The sequence below is a fragment of the Lagenorhynchus albirostris genome, chromosome 9 (assembly GCF_949774975.1).
Source record: "Lagenorhynchus albirostris chromosome 9, mLagAlb1.1, whole genome shotgun sequence".
NCBI lineage: Eukaryota > Metazoa > Chordata > Mammalia > Artiodactyla > Delphinidae > Lagenorhynchus > Lagenorhynchus albirostris.
Window position 1 is genome coordinate 49,748,038 of NC_083103.1, and position 8,532 is coordinate 49,756,569.

Here is an 8,532-nt window from a genome sequence, read left to right on the forward strand (position 1 = left end):
CTCAGGGCCTTTGGACTTACTGTTCCCTCTGACTGGAATACTTCTCCCTTGTAGTATAAACTGACTGTTAGGTTCTTTGTTTTGTAATGAAAGTGCCTGTCTTAAGCTTTGATTACTGAGGCAGCCACATCAAAGGATATCTTGAATGAACAAATCACTAGATAAAGAGTCAGGCTGCCTCCTGGAACTGAGGCTCCTTTGTTTTAGAGGTATTGGTTGATCTCAGTAACTGACAATTTGGGCCACTTTTTTTTTTTTTTAACATCATTATTGGAGTATAATTGCTTTACAATGGTGTGTTAGTTTCTGCTTTATAACAAAGTGAATCAGTTATACATATACATATGTCCCCATATCTCTTCCCTCTTGCTTCTCTCTCCCTCCCACCCTCCCTATACCATCCCTCTAGGTGGTCACAAAGCACCGAGCTGATTTCCCTGTGCTATGTGGCTGCTTCCCAGTAGCTATCTAGTTTATGTTTGGTAGTGTATATATGTCCATGCCACTCTCTCACTTTGTCACAGCTTACCCTTCCCCCTCCCCATATCCTCAAGTCCATTCTCTAGTAGGTCTGTGTCTTTACTCCCGTCTTACCCCTAGGTTCTTCATGACATTTTTTTTTTTTAGATTCCATATATATGTGTTAGCATACAGTATTTGTCTTTCTCTTTCTGACTTCACTCTGTATGACAGACTCTAGGTCCATCCACCTCACTACAAATAATTCAATTTCGTTTCTTTTTATGGCTGGGCCACTTGTTTTTTCCCTTCCCACACTTTAAATTCCTGCTCATATGTTTTTTTTTTTGTTTTTTTAATACATTTATTTATTTATTTATGGCTGTGTTGGGTCTTCGTTGCTGCGCGTGGGCTTTCTCTAGTTGCAGCAAACGGGGCCTACTTTTCGTCATGGTGCACCGGCTTCTCATTGTGGTGGCTTCTCTTGTTGCGGAGCATGGGCTGTAGGTGCGCGGGCTTCAGTAATTGTGGCACGCAGGCTCAGTAGTTGTGGCGCACGGGCCTAGTCGCTCCGTGACATGTGGGATTTTCCTGGACCAGGGCTCGAACCCTTGTCCCCTGCGTTGGCAGGCGGATTCTTAACCACTGTGCCTCCAGGGAAGCCCATCAAATATTTTAAATTCATCAATGAAGAGAGACTGAAACCCTAGGTCCCCACCCTCAACGCCAATAAAAGCAGAACCCCAAGCCCACACATTCTTTCTTCCTCTCTCTATGGCAAACTTGCTCTACGGCCACAGGTACGCTGTGTAATTTCCGGGTCCTGTAAATGAGCCTTTATTCTTTCAAAGTTTCCTGATGCTTATTGCTGCAAGATATCTTGCAATCATAATAAGAACTTTAAGGGCCAGTCCAGCCATAACATTGCTTTTTGACAGGCAGAGACAGGCACAAAACAATTGGCATAGTGGGCAGGATTGCATGATTACCCTTGCAATTAAACAAGGGGAATGCCCTTTTTACCTGTAACTTGCTTACTAACCACCTAACTCGGGTGGGTAACACCATCTGAGGAAGGAGCACCCCTTGCTGGGGGCCTGTTGCGCTACGGTGTGCTTTCACATGATTCTCAGTGGTGTGTTGCCTGTGGTATCCAACCCAAAAGGTCACAGCTGCCATAATAATCCAAGGATCTCCCCAGAGTGGTGTGATAAAGACTAAATGGTCTAATGAGAAGAGTAGGCCACTAATTATAAAGGGCTTAATTGACTATTGCCTAAGGGTCCTCCATGCCTCAAGGCCAAGGAGAGCTAAGGAGCCTTGAATTGCAAGGCTATTGTCACTACTCAAGGAGAGGCTAAAGGTATGAGAAAAACATTCCCTTAGGGGAAGAGGATAGGAGATCTCTTACTGCTACCACTGTCAGTAGGTTGTGCTATGTAGGACTATGTGTCCTAACCAAGAAGAATGAAATAGCCTTGCAGCCAGAAACCAGTGGCAACACCAGAGGGAAAATATGACAGAGGCTTACAGTCTCTGTGTCACCACTTCACTCACTACTTGGTCCCCTGAACTGATGGAATATTATGGATCCAATCCCTGGTGTGATGTTGCAACTGAGCAGGACCCTGTGGGGCTCCTGGGCATGGAAGCCTTTCTGTCCCCCGTTTCTTATTTGTAGGGAACAGACTCCAGCATCCATGACCTTCCCTGAGTTCCAAAAGGGAGATTCAAACAGTGGCTAATCAAGGGAGAAGCAGCCAAGAAGCCACCTGAGGCGAGATTAAAGGGACCAGAGAAACTCATCAAGATTAGGAGACAGTGGTTAAGCGCAGTGGTTAAGGATCCGCCTGCCAATGCAGGGGACACAGGTTGGAGCCCTGGTCCAGGAAGATCCCACACGCCGCAGAGCAACTAAGCCCATGCGCCACAACTACTGAGCCTGCACTCCAGATCCTGCGAGCCACAAGTACTGAGCCTGCGCTCTAGAGCCCGCAAGCCACAACTACTGAAGCCCGTGCACCTAGAGCCCGTGCTCCGCAACAAGAGAAGCCACTGCAATGAGAAGCCAGCGCACCGCAACAAAGAGTAGCCCCCTCTCACTGCAACTAGAGAAAGCCATGTGCAGCAACAAAGATCCAACTCAGCCAAAAACAAAACAAACAAAAAAAGATTGAGACCACCTGAGATGAGATTAAAGGAGTGCAGGCTCTGCACCCACCCTAATCTTATCAGCAACTCCACACTTGAACTGTTGCTATAAAACTCCTCATCAAATCCTCCCGGGTTAGGGACATACAGTTTTTCAGGGCAGGAGCCCACTGTGTACTCTTTGCCTGGCAAAGCAATAAAGCTATTCTTTTCTACTTCCTTTAAAACTGTTGTCTCCGAGAGATTTGATTTGGCACAGGTGCACAGAGGCTGACCTTTTGGCATCAGTGTTACTAAAAAAATTAATAGACAAATATAAATGTCCTAAACATCTGGTGCCAATGTCTCCTAAGAACCCTGATGGGGTACACCAGCTCCTTGGCAAATGCAAGACCCCACAGATGCTTCCTGGGTGTTATTTATTTATTTGAATATTTATTTATTTATTTGGCTGTGCTGGGTCTTAGTTGTGGCATGCGGGATCTTTTAGTTGCAGCATGCAAGATCTTTAGTTGCAGGCATGTGGGATCTAGTTCCCTGACCAGGGATCGAACCCAGGCCCCCTGAATTGGGAGCGTGGCGTCTTAACCGCTGGACCACCAGGGAAGTGCCTCCTGGGTGTTATTTAAAGCCATGCATACCAACATGCCAAAACTCTGGAATTACACTCCAGGGGCCTGGGGGCTTTTCCCAAAGACTATATGCATATCTCCCGTTAGTGGAGGCAGACCCAATCCTGGCGAGGTCTCTTGGGATACCCCGTGGAAAGGAAAGCAGCCACCCACAAAGAGGGCTCACAGTGACATCATCCAAAAATTTCTGGTAACAGCACATAAGATTAAGGTAACAGGATAAAAACAGGAAGTGGAAACTGAGATCAAAAACTGTACCTTAACTGAAATTAAAATATTATTTAAAGATTTTATGCATGGGGAAAGAGAGAGGGAAACTAATTGGCTATTGTGGATTTCTTGGATTTTCTTGTTTGGTTGGAACAAGACAGTCTCTGAATTGATATTTACAGCTGCCAAAATGTGTCAACTGGCTGGTATCTCTAAAGACACTAAAAGCCATAACTTTCTTAAAGATTCATTTGAGCTCATTTCCTCTGAGATATTACAGATCCCGAGGCCCCTGGACTTTCCCCTGTATGGGGCAGAATTAGAACTATGAGTCATGGGTGTCCCTGCCCCCAAGGGAAAAGGTGACAAGGTTACCAATCTCTTGTGAGGAGGAAGAGGGAAATGGGAAGGCAAAGGCCCTTAGAGCCACTGATATTCGTACCAGGGGACTTCCTCTCCTCACTTGGATGTTTAGTGCCTGGCACCATGACCATTCTTCCATCACAGTGACTACTGGTAAGGCTCACAATGAATGGAAAACATTAAGATGAAGCCCGTCTCCTGCTGCGCAAAATTGGCATGGTTCAATAGGTTTATCATTTCTGTGACCACAGTGATCCAATATCACTGTGCCAGTGACCCAATACACTATGCCAATCACCACAGTGATCCACCCCTTTTCATTTTCAACCCTGAAAAAGCCCACTCTGACCTGGAGTCCAGAGGATTATTTTTAGAAGGTACTCCCCTAATTACAGGGCAGCACTACTACATTTTATTGGGACTGCCAAAACCATCCAAAAGGCACTAAAACTCCAAGAAGAAAACTTAGATTCTTTCTCTGTCCCTTGAAGATGTAAATCTTAAAATGTCTTTGAAATATAAACACCCCAGGAGATTACTTGTCAAGGACAAATACAAATCTTAAAAGTCTTCTCCACAAATATTAGTAAGAAGCTTTAGCCATTGGAGCAGGTAACCTTAAATTGTTCCATCTGCCAACTTGGATTCAACTGTTATTATAAACTAATGAGTTTTATATTGTTGTATGTGATTCATAGCTAACATTTTGGAACAGAAGCTATAGAGTGTCTGTGTCTGTCTGCCCATTTATGTATATCTATGCATGCACGTTATATATGATTTTTTTCTTTCTCTACCTCTGGATGGAAATGCTAAAATTAATTTCTAAAAGAGATCTTATTTAATTGGTTTAAAAATAAATAGTTATCAATTAAGTATTCCTAAAACTCAGAAATACAGTAACTAACTCAAATGTTTTTTGAGTTCACATGATCCGGGGTAATCGCTGGTAAATAAAAACTGGTTAAATTAAAATAGGTATGTCTTTAGAGTTACCAGCATTAAATAAAATGCAGATTGGGACCTCCCTGGTGGTCCAGTGGTTAAGACTCCACACTTCCACTGCAGGGCGTGCGGGTTCGATCCCTGGTTGGGGAACTAAGATCCCACATGACACATGGCCAATAAATAAATAAATAAATAAATAAAATGCAGATAAACAACTTTTATTCTCCCTGGGCTGACTAGTCAAATAAATTCATGTTATCTCCATTACAAAATTTGTCAGCAAGAAAGGCAGTTTTGGATGATGGCTGACTTGTGTCTAATGAACTTTTTGTGGGTAGTCTAAACATAATTGTTGGGAGATAGATAAATGTAAGTGGGATAAGAGTTTTTAGGTGAACTTTACTGCAATAATTATGTGTTATGGTATGTCTACTTAAGAATAGTTTCCCAAATCTTTGGTAACTCCCACCCTGAAAATTTTGCTAAGTTAAATTAAATGATGGGAATTCATTTAATGTCCAGATCATTTCCAAATATGATAAAATACTGAAATAGGAATTGCTCAACAAGTCTAAGTTTACCTAATTTTGACCTCCTATTACAGAGGAAACGGTATTTTCTCCTATTAGGAAGCATGTCCTGTGCCACGTTGAAAAACTATACTATGAAGAAATGTATGTTTCTAGAAATTATGAAATGTATTCATAAATTTGCCAATCTAAAGAATGCTGATTTAACAGTTCAGTTCACAAGTGCTTACTTTTTTTTTTTTTTGGCCGCACCGCACAGCTTGAGGGATCACAGTTCCCAAACCAAGGACTCGACCCAGGCCACAGCAGTCAAAGTGCCAAATCCTAACCACTAGACCACCAGGGAACTCCCCACACATGTGCTTACTTCTTAGTGTTCATTCGAAATTAAGGTTCCTAAAGGTTAAGAATTCTAATTAATATACATAATTAAAGCTACTAGAAATAATAAGGTAAACAACTCTGTATGCAAGGAAAGTAGGATTTTTATTTTTGGCTTAGAGAAGGTATGAGGTATGGAGATGCACTTTTGTTAAGGGAAAAGAAAGTAAATTTTTCCTAAAGTAAAACTGGTTATTTCAGAATGGGAAAGAGGAAAATAAAGGATGAAGTGGTATAGAAAGTTGGGAAGAAAGAGAAAGGAACAGAGAAATTTACCTTGTGGGGTCAAGTTGGCTAAAATGGAATTGTTACTATAAGGGTTTTTTTTTAAACATAGGCTTTAGTATCAGTAGTATGCTTATGTATTTTCTTTCATCTGCTAAAAGGACAAAGTTATCTTGGAGCATTGATGTACTCCTCGTAAGAGATTACAAAAGGTTTTTCTTTACCTTTTAAGTAATCTGGCTAGGAATCAAAGATGTTGTGTTTTACCAAAATAATTTCCTCTGCTTCATGTTGTCTTAATCAGGTGTTTGATTACTAAGAAAACTGAGTCTTCTGAATATTATGAGAACTCACAACTCTGGGGCCTTCTGTATTTGCCTTTTAAATCTTTTGTCACTTTGGTTAAGTAGATAATTAAGTATTTTTTGATAATGATCTGTGATGTTATTTAGTTAAGTGTCCAAAACCTTTTGATATTTTGGACAAACTTCCCCAAATCAAATTCTAAGTGAAGTCTTTTTGACCTGGGAGTAACTTTGGGATTTTCTAGGGGTCTAAGGAAAACTGGATTCATAAAACTGCTAACAAAAGATTAAGGTCAAGAATTAATTACAGGGCTTCCCTGGTGGTGCAGTGGTTGAGAGTTCACCTGCCGATGCAGAGGACACGGGTTCGTGCCCCGGTCCAGGAAGATCCCGCATGCCGCGGAGTGGCTGGGCCCGTAAGCCATGGCCGCTGAGCCTGCGCGTCCGGAGCCTGTGCTCCGCAACAGGAGAGGCCACAACAGTGAGAGACCCGCGTACTGCAAAAAAAAAAAAAAAAAAAAAGAATTAATTACATAGGGACTTCCCTGGTGGCACAGTGGTTAAGAATCCGCCTGCCAATGCAGGGAACACGGGTTCGAGCCCTGCTCTGGGAAGATCCTGCGGAGCAACTAAGCCTGTGCGCCACAACTACTGAGCCTGTGCTCTAGAGCCCGTGCTCCGCAACAAGAGAAGCCAACCCAATGAGAAGCCCGTGCGCTGCAACGAAGAGTGGCCCCCACTCGCCACAGCTAGAGAAAGCCTGCATACAGCAATGAAGATCTAATGCAGCCAAATAAATTAATTAATTAATTTAAAAAAGAATTAATTACATAGGATTGAATGAACTGCTGAGGATAATTATAATTTTTTAATGCCTTTTGCTTGAAGCACTGTTGGTTCTTTAATCTTTAGTTTTCCAGATTTAAGGAAACTTTTCCTCTTAAGCTATGACTTACAGTAATTTGGTAAAGTATATCTTTGTGAACAAAGATGAAACAATTACTTTTCCCTCCTACCTGATCCCTCCAGAATTTGGAAACTCCCATTGAGTATTCTTATTTTCATGGCCATATAGTTATTTGCATAAGGGCAACAAGAATCTGCTCTCCTTGTGACAGGACAAAATTGGAAATGTTGATTATATCACCAAGGTTTTTGACAGGAATATCATATTTGAGAGAGACATACACAGACTCAGGTATGGCCAGATGGCTTTAAGGAAATAAGTTGACTTTATAGAGTCAACAAACCCCTTGGAAAAATCACCCTGGTTCCTTGCTTACAGGGTTTCAGCAGCATTATGAGATCACTTACTGGAAGGCCCAAGAACCTCAGGATGTTTAGGGAACCTCAAGAAGAGAGAGGAATTCACCCAATTCTACAGGTATTGCAGGCAAAGTCTGATGGTAAATTCTAGGCTTGGTTTCCTAGCCTCAAGAGGCATTTAAAAATTCAATCTGGAGATTCCTTATGATAAGTTCCAGCAAGGCAGACTTAAAAGAGCCTATATGATCAATCACTATTCTTGCTGCACCTATGTAAATAATCAGGCCACGTTTAATGAGACTAGACTTATTTTGCAAACAAATTAGTCTTACTTTGATTATCTCTGATAGAAATGGGAGTGAGTATATAGAGAAAAAAATTATGTTTCAATGGAAAACTATTGTATACCTTCAGATTCTAGTCCTGTTAATCGTCTTTGGCATTTTGTTTTGTACCTGTCAACTGGACTGGATGCTGAACTCTTCTTGTTTCCTCCAATATCTGGCTACAACTCTCCAGACTAATGTTTCCAATTTTTCTCCTACCCTCTGACTTGGAATCATTAAGAACAAAAACCACCCTTTCCCCAAAGCTATGCAGGCTGAAGTGGGACAACTTGATGTAAACTTCAGAGAGATCTCCACGACAGCTCATGTATGGACAATCTTCATGACTGTTGCTATGTGGGCCACTAAGAAAAATCACCAGAGACATTCAAACTGCAAACCAGGAAAATCTATCAGATTGCCATTGTCTGCCCTCATTCCACCTGAAAATGCCTCAAGCCTGACGTCTAGAAATCTTCTTGACTGTTGCCTTCAGAACTCAGAAACTTGGATTATAATATGCTCCAGTCATGAACCTTTTTTGTTTGCTTGTTTCTTCTGTTTCCCTAGAAATGCCTCTTATTGAATACCTGATCCAAGGGAATTCCCTGACAGTCCAGTGGTTAGGACTTGGAGCTTCTACCACAGAGGGACTGGGTTCAACCCCTGGTCAGGGAACTAAGATCCCACAAGCGTCGAAGGCAAAAAAAGTTTAAACAATTAAATAAATAAATAA